This window comes from Bombus impatiens, unplaced genomic scaffold, assembly GCF_000188095.3.
Source record: "Bombus impatiens unplaced genomic scaffold, BIMP_2.2 scf_0551, whole genome shotgun sequence".
Classification (NCBI taxonomy): domain Eukaryota; kingdom Metazoa; phylum Arthropoda; class Insecta; order Hymenoptera; family Apidae; genus Bombus; species Bombus impatiens.
In genome coordinates this window covers 600715-611034 of record NT_176970.1, presented here as the reverse complement: position 1 = coordinate 611034, position 10320 = coordinate 600715, and the positions used below count along the sequence as shown (strand labels likewise).

At 39.5% G+C, this 10320-nt stretch overlaps 1 pseudogene; it reads right to left on the bottom strand.

The window, feature by feature from the left end:
• Nucleotides 1–4876: 4876 nt before the first annotated feature.
• LOC112213263 lies at nt 4877–4975 on the bottom strand (annotated as a pseudogene).
• Between the last annotated feature and the right edge of the window lie 5345 nt (nt 4976–10320).

Genomic DNA, 10320 nt, shown 5'->3' with positions numbered 1-10320 from the left:
TAAGTTTGACCTTGATGAATTACGATATATTGTATGGCCTATGAGACCTCTATTCCTCTAGTGGACGAATTTCAAAGTTTAACTTTACTTAAAGTTGATAACTGCAGAGTATATCGTACGATTGTTTCTGATCAATTTTTCTGTACATTTTTCGACTGCAGTACCTATTCTTTGCTGTCTTTAATGCAAGAAGGAATCAGTAGGTGAGAGCACATTTTCCGTGAAAGCACGTGTCTACGATGGCAGAAATCAACGATGCAAATCGTCGAAGCGCGACAAAGAGCGACGGTTTGCCACATCACACGCGCGACACACCCACTCTTGGCAAGTGTAACGTCCGGCCAATATTGCGCGGTTTTGGGTGTTTAGCAATAAGGAGCCGCAGCGTGTCTCCTACATTCTCCATCAGCGTTGTTGTTACAAGTTTGTCACGATACCGGCCGATTAGGCCATTCTTACGCGAGAGACACGATCGTTCGAATAAACTTTCAAAAATTCACGTGGGAAACTTTTAATTGGTCGATGAAATATTCGTAGAAGCGACATTTCGTATGTGCCAACGAGGAACCATACATGAAACAGACCGTGTTTCGTATTTGTAAACGAGCAGCAAATAAAAGATCTACCTTATGATCCATTAATTCGATAGACGACTGGATTTTATCCACGATACGATGAATAAACGTCAATTAGATAATGCCTTCATTTCGCGTTTCAATCATAGCCATGTACGCCATTCTGCGATACAGAAATTTTGACGGCGACAGCGTGTACCGATCAGCCACCATAGTGTACACTAGTGTACACTTTTTTCGAAAAATGAAAAATGCTTTTCTGAACGAGTCAGGTTTGAAACAACGACGGTACGGATGATTCGCGTGTAACTAACTTGAGTTAGGCAATCTTGACCGTTTCGAATCATAGTAGCATGTGTTACGCTGTGCATAATTACGACACAGGCTTTCGTTGAACAAGATCGCACAGTGCACCACGCACATGATTATATCGAGCCTCCTCGTGGCGTTTTTGCGATATTTGACGAGTGTCGATAATTTTGTGACGCCATCGCATTGGTTCTGACAGCTCGGTGCACAGCATTGTGCATTATTTTGCGCTCGGTCGCTGTCTTTTTTGCGCGATCATCCAAGGCAAAAGACGAAACGAATATTCGACAAAGGTTTATTTCAGCGAAATGGAATCCCGGAGGAAATCGTAAATTAAATTTTTTGTTAATTGAGTTGGCCTGGCTTGAGCAAGTATGCTCGTCCATACAACGAACAATGTTGCTTTTCTGAAACCGTTCCGCGTTATTATACACGGAATTCCAATGAAAAATGTCTGACTGCTATGAAACCATCGTCAATCGACTTACTTCGAACAATGAATTGTCCGTTCAAGAACGTGGTTTGCACTATTCTCACCGAAATGGTATTGTTTACTGGCCATAATGTAAGGTAGGGTGTTGAATGAAAGCAACCATTGCTTCATTGTAACACATTGAACAATGAACAATAAGCGGTTTGAACCTTCGAACGGTGTAGTATTTTTTTTGTTCTGTGCATAGTGTGCTCAGTATTTGCCGATTAATACCCTTTTATGGATAACTAAGGACTGTAATTAAATGCAGTTGTCAAATATATAGCTGTACCTAACTAAAGAACGTGTGTACAATGCGTTGATCGATCGTTGACTACTCATGAACCAACCGATCGATAGCGATGCACAGCACTAAATGCTGTAATAGATAAATAATTTTCCCTCGTCATTATTGCCTCGTCTGCGTCATATTGCTTGTGTATACCAATATAGTATACGCAAAGTACACGCTGTAAAGGTTTATATGCAGGAAATGCCTAAAGAAACAGTTTTAGGCTTTTTCAATATACAGAAAATATTATATTTTAGCAGCAGTGTATCCTGTGTTTCTAGATTGCGTACGTTTTATTTATTATTTGCATATTTTTGTTTGTTATTCCCTTTATAGCCGAGAAGCGTGTTAAATCTGCACGACCTAGTAACCTTTTCGCATTTAAATTTGTTCTTTATTTGTATAAATGTTTTTTGCCTGGCGACAACGAAGTTTTAATACTTTAGAGACGGAACGTATGCTTTACGGGTTACTAATACCAGAATCAAATTATTCTCTTTTTCAATCAACGCGTCTAACGTTATAACATATAACGTCGGTTTTTCTTTCGCATTTATTGCCAAAATTCCGTAACGTTAGTTTCGTTATCGGGCACAAAAATTCCCTTCGACCTTTGTAAATGAATGAAACGGCTGAATGGAGCATCCGATCGTGCTCGTTCGAATGTGAAGCTACATAGGGACAGAATCTGCGATCGCTTTTATTGCAGGTTTTACCGGCGAAAGGTCGCTAATTGAAGTTCATGCAACGGACGAATTTCCCGCTCGAATGTCACGCATTTTGACGTAGATCGGTCGAATAAATGCGACAAAAGGCAATTGTTACGGCAATTTTCAAATCTGAATAAGATCGAAGCGAATTCGATCCATAGGCGTAGCTTCATTATTTCTATTCTTATATTTTTCAGTCCACGATACTTGATCTGCCGTTTCTTAAATAGTTTTACTTTTTCTATAGTTGTTTTATCATTTTTTATCTCTGTCGTTTCTGTAAGATTTTTCTGTATTTTTTGTATCTTCTCTATTTTCTGTATTTTCTGTATTTTCTGTACTTTCTGTATTTTCTGTATTTTCTGTATTTTCATGTTCTGAAGCTACTTGAACAGGATGGAACTTTCAAACTAATCGAAAGACACAAAACGGAGGCAGTTGTACGGATGAATTACTAATTTAATATCGCTTCGAGGAATTTAAGAGTGCATAAATGTCATATCTTCTGGTTGTGCAACAGGTCGCGAATTCAGTAGCAAGAAAATCGAGCTGGGTCGTTAAATTAATATCATCATCTACAAAATGGCTGCATTCATATTTAAAATTACATATACAAAAGTAAATGCAGTTGCAATCGTTACGATTATTAACAAGCACAGTCGACGATGATCGTGAATGGACTTTTCGTTTTCATCCGTTCATAATAAATCAAACAGGTTTTATGATGGCATTTGATTTACGAGAGATTCAAAGAGCGAGGGGGAAGTTATCATTCCACGTTATATCTGTAAAATGTTTTTCATAGAAACTTTTTTCGTCGTGGGTAGACATTAAGTACATGCGATTGGGAATTCGAGCGACGAGTCGACTCGACTTCTACGATTAACGATAATAACAAATATAGATCGTTGGAAGATCTGTCATACCGATGTTTCTACGAGCGCAACAGGTCGCGAATTTCGCTCTAAGAATGCCATAAACTCGTTAAACTATTATTCGGTCCATACTACAGTCCTGTGCACAGACAATTGTGACAAGGCAAATAGCAAAAGAGAACCGCCTGAAGTTGAAAATGCGTTAGAGCTTGCTAAACTGATTACCGTGTTGCTATCGTAAATGACATTCCACTCAATTCTGCAATACTCGCGCTATATGCTTCTTCTATAACGGTTACGGTTTTTCAGAGTATCGAAAATTAAGATCTTAGAGAGCTACATAACAGTGCATCACAAGCAGGTAAAAAGTTTCTTCGTGTCTGTCATCCATCGTTACGGTAGCTGGTAAAGTTATTTGGATTTTCCACAGAAAGCATTTATGTATATGTTATATGTGTTATATAAAACATTTGAAAGTTTCGAGTCTCATTAGAGTGCTAATTGAAATTTCATGCTTCGTATGACACATATTAATACGTTTATGAAAAGTGTGAAAAAATTATCTAAAATTCCACGAAAGTGTTCAACTGCTTTTGTGTATTTAATATAGAAGATTATTCGTTCATTTATGCCATCAGTCGCGACGTAATGATCTGCTGCTGTATTGTTCAAGGAAAAGAGTGTAGAAGGATGTAAGATATGAAGAAAATTTAACCCTTGAACTGTAGAGGCGGGTATTTCATGCCCAAGTTATTTTGATCGAGTTGAGTTTCTCTCAAGGGAGCAGATAGGAAACCTCTCCAGTCTCTTGCCTAAAAAAAAATTATTTGATAAATGTTTTGTGATAACCCTAATCCAAAACATTTGAAGATATCATACGAACTTTTTGAAATTCTTCTAACAAGTTTTACCCAATGAAAAATGCATCGGACACGAAAGTCGGAGTTAGAGTTATAGTTAGAGTATCGTAAAAACGTTTACACTGCTAGGGTGAACTTTTGATATTTTGAATTTTCCAGAAACGGAAGTCGTTTATTAGGAATCTTTCGTATCCCGGATGTTCGATCACCGCAAAATAAATTTGGTGATCTGAAACTCGAGGCTGCAAGCTATTATCAAGTTGTCCAACGTGTTACGCGTAGTTTGCTATGCCGATATGCTTACTGGGACCATTATTTCTACGGTACGAGTGCGTGGAACCCCGATATAAGAGGCCGCGGTACGATGTACTTGTGAAATAAATGTTTTACTCCGAGAAACATCGTAATTGCAGAAAGACGAAAGCCCTATATGACTTCCTCTTTCACAAACTTTATGTCGTTTCAAATAAAAGAAACTATTTGTCATATTAGATTCTGGTTACGCCGAATGCATATTACGTGTTCAGAATTGTGGATTGTAATTGCCGAAATAAATATGTAGGGACGCTTTCATTACACGTAGAGATGATAAAATAGAGAAATTTCTGTATTTATTTAACATGTGATTTACAAGATGTTTATAGATAACAATTTCATGTATTTCTCATGTGTTTCACTACTCTTCTAGTCTCATTTCTTGCCACGTGACATTTCTTTTCTTTTATTTCAGGAATGTTGCTGCGCACATACTCACACACCCACACACCGCACAACACTACACATATTTCAATGGAATGCTTCACGATTTTGCGGTCATCTTTGTACAGGGGCCACGCTACACTTCACTGCATCGTTCTAATTTTAACACTTTACCGACCGATAGTCTATGAATCGGCCTTTTGTCGCCGACACTTACCGACCGATAGCCTACGTATAGTTAATCGGTTGCCATAGCGATAAACAATTTTTTCATTATATGAGCAGTAATTTGTTATTTAGTACTAAGATACCTTGTTCAGTTGCGTGTCAGTTGCGTTGCTTTGTAAGTTTCCACAGTTCTATACCAATTTGAAAAACTTACCGTTCGCGATGAACGAAAAGAATGGTATTGGAGAGTCTAAACCGAAACAGAGCCGGCGCCAGGGAGTATCTGCGCCTGAGCTGCCGGTTAGGAGTACGTATACTGTTGAACCGCTAGCGGTCAGTAAAGTGTTAATACATGCATTACCGAAGGAAGTATATTAGGTACGTTTTGTTTGCCGTATACAACGCAACGTACTTTGCGACAACTAGCGAGGAAGCAAATATCTTGTAGGCCATCTAACGACGTGTCGATGCACTACAAACGCAAGAGCATTTATTTAGTACATTAAAGAGCAACATAATGGTGCACCACAAGCAGGTAAAAAGTTCCTTTATGTCTCTCATCCCTTTATTAGCATACCTTGCCTTTTGAGTAGTACTTAACAGCACCATCTAATTCATGTTTTCTACCTGTATAGGTTATATTCGTTTCATGTTATTCGCCATGATTACCATATTACCTTTTGTGCGCTAATAACGTGTAAATGAAGCAATATCGCATATATTGTGATAATACAATAGTAAAAAATTAATTAAAACAACATAGTAGAATAGTTCAATCTTTTTCATGGAATTACAAATAATTGAAATCGTTTATTTCGCTAAATTTTTCCACAGCAAAACTTTTCAAATCAATCTTTAGCAATAGTATACTAAGGAATCATGAATCCAAAGAATATAGTAAAACATTTTATTTGTTCTTCGTTTTCTATTTTGAAGCGACGTTTTGAGGTTGAAGATTCTCAAAAATTATAAGGATACGAATCGGTATGTTAAAAAGAGCATCTAATAATGGCATATTTATTTTAACGGAAAACAACAATTGATATCTGACACTGGCGTATCAAAAACTAAGACTATATTTTCTGTCCGTATATTGTTAACACTTTACCGACCGATAGCCGATTAATCAGTTTTTTGTCGTCGACGCTTACCGATCGATAGCCTCTTAATCGGCTTTTTGTCGCCGACAATCTTTCTCATTATTTGAGCAGTAATTTGTTATTTAGTACTAAGGTACCTTGCTCAGTTGCGTCAGTTGCGTTGCTTTGTAAGCTCTCACAGTTTTATACCAGTTTGAAAAACTTACCGTTCACGATGAACGAAAAGAATGGTATTGGAGAGTCTAAACCGAAACAGAGCCGGCGCTAGGGAGAATCTGCGCCTGAGTTGCCGGTCGGACGTGCGTATGCTGTTGAACCGCTAGCGGCCAGTAAAGTGTATCATTCAAAGTGTATCATCTCAAAATCTTTGTCTTCTAAAATACATGATTAAATGAGCATTTTGTTGCAAATATTCTGGATTTATATAATCTGCATATTTCCTAATCCAAGTCAGTAAAGCGTCAACACTGCTGTAAAACATCGCGAGGACAAAAAAAGTGTGAAGCAAGACAAATGAAATACATCATTTAGTTCAAACAGTGAACGAATGAATAGTAGAGTGAGCCACTATAGTGGCACGTCGTAATATAAGATGACATCCACGAAAGCCATTATAGTAGGCGCATCGTACCTAAGAAGCTAATTATTTTTTAGTTTTGAAACGCTAATATCTATGTGGTAATTTAATCTTAAAATGTAACTTACACTTAAATATACGTTTATGTCTTTTTAAGAAAGTACCCTTTTCTACTTCAGAAGCTTTAATGCCGTACGTTTACGATGAAATTCATTGAATAAATAAATCGTCGAAAAAGATTAATCTCTTTTTAAAAAATTAACTCTACACGCATGAATTCATTTTAACGATTCTCTCAAAATACAAAATATCTCTTTACGAATCAAAAAATAGATAATCCCATAAAATTTGCTTCGACGATAAATACGAAGAAACCCCAATGTAAGGAGTATTTCTCCTAACTCGAAAAATTCTGATATATGAAAATTCCTGTATGGAACCGGATAAGCAACGCTTTGAAACAACCGCACTCCATACGTCCACGTTACAAATCCAATTTCACAGAAGTCGCGGCATAACGCATATTGAAATGTTTCCTTCATAGCGCATATACACGCTCGCACTTGCATACACACACGAATCTGGACGAGCAACAGGTCGCGTACGTCTTTCGAAAGTCTAAGTCGGTAAGAATTCCATGGAAACGCAAAACTATTACTCTCGAAATTTATACGTGCTAGCATAAGTTAGGCGGAAGCACGGCTGCCGAGAGGTTGAAGTTTCTATTACGTTACGTGACAATTTTTGGCGCGATTTGCCTAATGCTTCGCTATTTCGTGTTAGCGAATGTGTAATATATGTGAGAATCGTTATGCGTCTCGGACTATGCACTTTTAACTAATTGTGAAATAGCTATTTAATAATTCCCAGTTATAGAACGCTTTTAGGAAATGAAAATAATAGACTTAATGAAATTATTTCACGGATACAAGAGCTGCAAGAAGGTACGCGGTGGCGTTCCAACTTGCGATTCGCTTTCGCAGTTTGAAAACTCTTAGTGACTTTTGGTGGCTATGGCGTGGCAATTCCAAGTAGAATATAAAGCACCTGGATACCGATTCATTTGCATTCCACGGGGCGCGATGCGAGCGCATCGAGGAGGACACAGCCGGGTCGAGGCGTTATTCGTGGCGAAAGGAGCCGAATCACGGCAAAAGCAAGATATAAAAGCAGGTCGAAGAAAAATATAGCTCGCAACGACGAAGGACTGGTATTTCTCGCAGTTTCCGTGCAAAAATGTTTCGAGATATGAATTATGCCGCAGGCAGAAATTCTCTTCTGAATGAATTATAGGGAGATGGTCGAAACTGCATGGGAAAATGAAAGGACGATTTCGAAGAAAAGACGGAAAACGAACTGTTCGGTGATAATTGGTGAAATCTTTCCCAAGTTCGAACGACATATATCCATGCTAAGTGGAGGTTGAACATTTAAATGGACTTATACTTTTTCGTCGAAGAGTTTTCCCAAGTTTTCTCGTTGGATTTTTATTATCCGAGTTCTTAAGTCAGTTTTAAGAAAGATGATATTGAGGTAAGATCAAGCGAAAATGTTTGAAATAGGGGAAGCAAACGTTTAAACGAGATAAAAGCAGAATTAGCTTTTTCATTTTCTTGAATGATATGAACTTGCAGATGCGAGTGTACGCTATTATTCGTAGGTATTACGACATTTATGGAAAGCGAAACAAAGCTATAAGAGTGTTAGGAAGTCGTTACAGCCTTGAAACATTATTACGTCGATTGAAATCTTTGACCGGAAGAACGTATATAACGACGAAATATTATTTCGTACCTTTTATCTCCTTTCCAAGTATCGTAAAATCCCTAAATTTCCACTGGAACAAGTTCGAAACGCCTCGACTGTCGTTCCCGCTATTATTCTGTTCTCCGATTTTTAATTTGTCATCGAAGTTGCATTCGATGGTAATACAAACTCTCATGCCGCGCCGGTGCGATCCGCGCTATGACATCTCACCATCGAATACAAAAATTTTGTCAAAATTTCTCATTTCACTCCGCACTGTTTCCTGTGGGGTTCTCCGCCCCTCCATTATTTTTGGCGTGGCAATCACGCGATACATCGAGCGTAGTTTGTCACACGCTCAGGAGCCGGCCACCGGTGGCCGCGCATTTAACACACAGAAACATTTGACGGAGATTGCCGGTCCTCCATCCCTCCAGGATAGCGCCACTGACAGGCAGACAGAGCGGAGATGAAAGGGAATAGAGAGGAGTGGAAGGAGAGGAGGGTCGAGAGGGTGCAGTCGCGCGGACGAGGGCACGGAGGACTCGCTTCGTCGACCGCAACTAAAACGCAGCCTCGACAGAGAGTTCAGTTGCCAACCGGTAATGGAATTCCTCTGTTTCCCGGAACAATGATACGCTACGTCGCGGTATGAACTACGCATAATATAGCACCAGCCCGTGATCCTGAATCGCATATACGTGGCGGTCGAGTGCGACAGAAAAGGACGAGGATCCGCTACGTGCGCGCTCTCTGGAATATTAAATTCAAAAATCCTTACGATCGAAACGTAGCTGGATCTATTGTTCGTGGGTGAAAAGCTGGATAGCGGAAGAGACGCAACCGTCGCTCATTAGAACGTAATAGAACCCCTTTCTCGAGGAATATATTGTATGACATCCTTGAGCGATACTCATTATGATCAACTGACCTGGTTAGAGAGGAATTGTTTCGCGACTACCTCGTAGGTATTAAGGAGAACCTGAAACATCGCTTGTGCTCGTTCAATCTGTACATTGCTCGCGTTATTTGGTTGCTCGCCGTTGCTTCTTCTCCTTCAACATTGCACCATTATAGTTTAGTAGAACGTGAAAATCGCAAGGTTGGCAAGGTTTCGAATGGTATCGCTAGAATCATCGACCAACGGTTCTCCGGTCATAGACGGTGACTGGTAGCTCTAACTTTTAGAGTGGTATTCGCGGTATCCTGCTTATCTGGCTCGTGTAAATAAAATTCGACGGGGAAAAAGTTTTTCTCTTCTCCGCCACCCCCTAGCGAACACTGACCGGGCAGGTTGGCTTCATTACACGTCACGTCGAACGAGAGTTTCGAAATAATGCTGGCCGGGTTGCCGGGTAAGGGGTCGCGGGGAAAGCAACGGCCGCTATTGTTGCCGCATCTTCCGCGTGGTGGAGCAGACGAAATAACTTTCATAAAAAATTTATCAGTATGGCATAAACGCGGAGTATTTCTGTTTTATTCGATATACGCTTTCTGGTCTCGTGATTTTTAAAAAGTATTCGCCTCCCAACCGAGATATACACTTGTGGAAGCGCGTTTGCATCGCAAGCATCGCGCGCCTGTTCATCTACAAGGATTTTCATAGAGCGTGTTATTTCGCCGTGACGAAATATTGCTTTTCAGCAAATTTCTAGCATCGACGCGAACACTTGATTACTTTTCGAATTCCTGACTACCTGATAAATCGAGTTGCCATGAAAAAGACAAATTACGTTAGATAATAAACAACGATGAAAGCACGTGAATATCGAGTTTGCGGCGTACGTGACTTCCGTTTTTAATAAAATACGATCGGTTGATGGCGATGCGTGAGGGGACGGATAAGATAATAACACGACGAGGAAGAGAACTGAGCACTGAGTACTAAGCACTGAGCACGCATCGCCAACCCCTAGAGAATTTTCCTCCCGATGGCA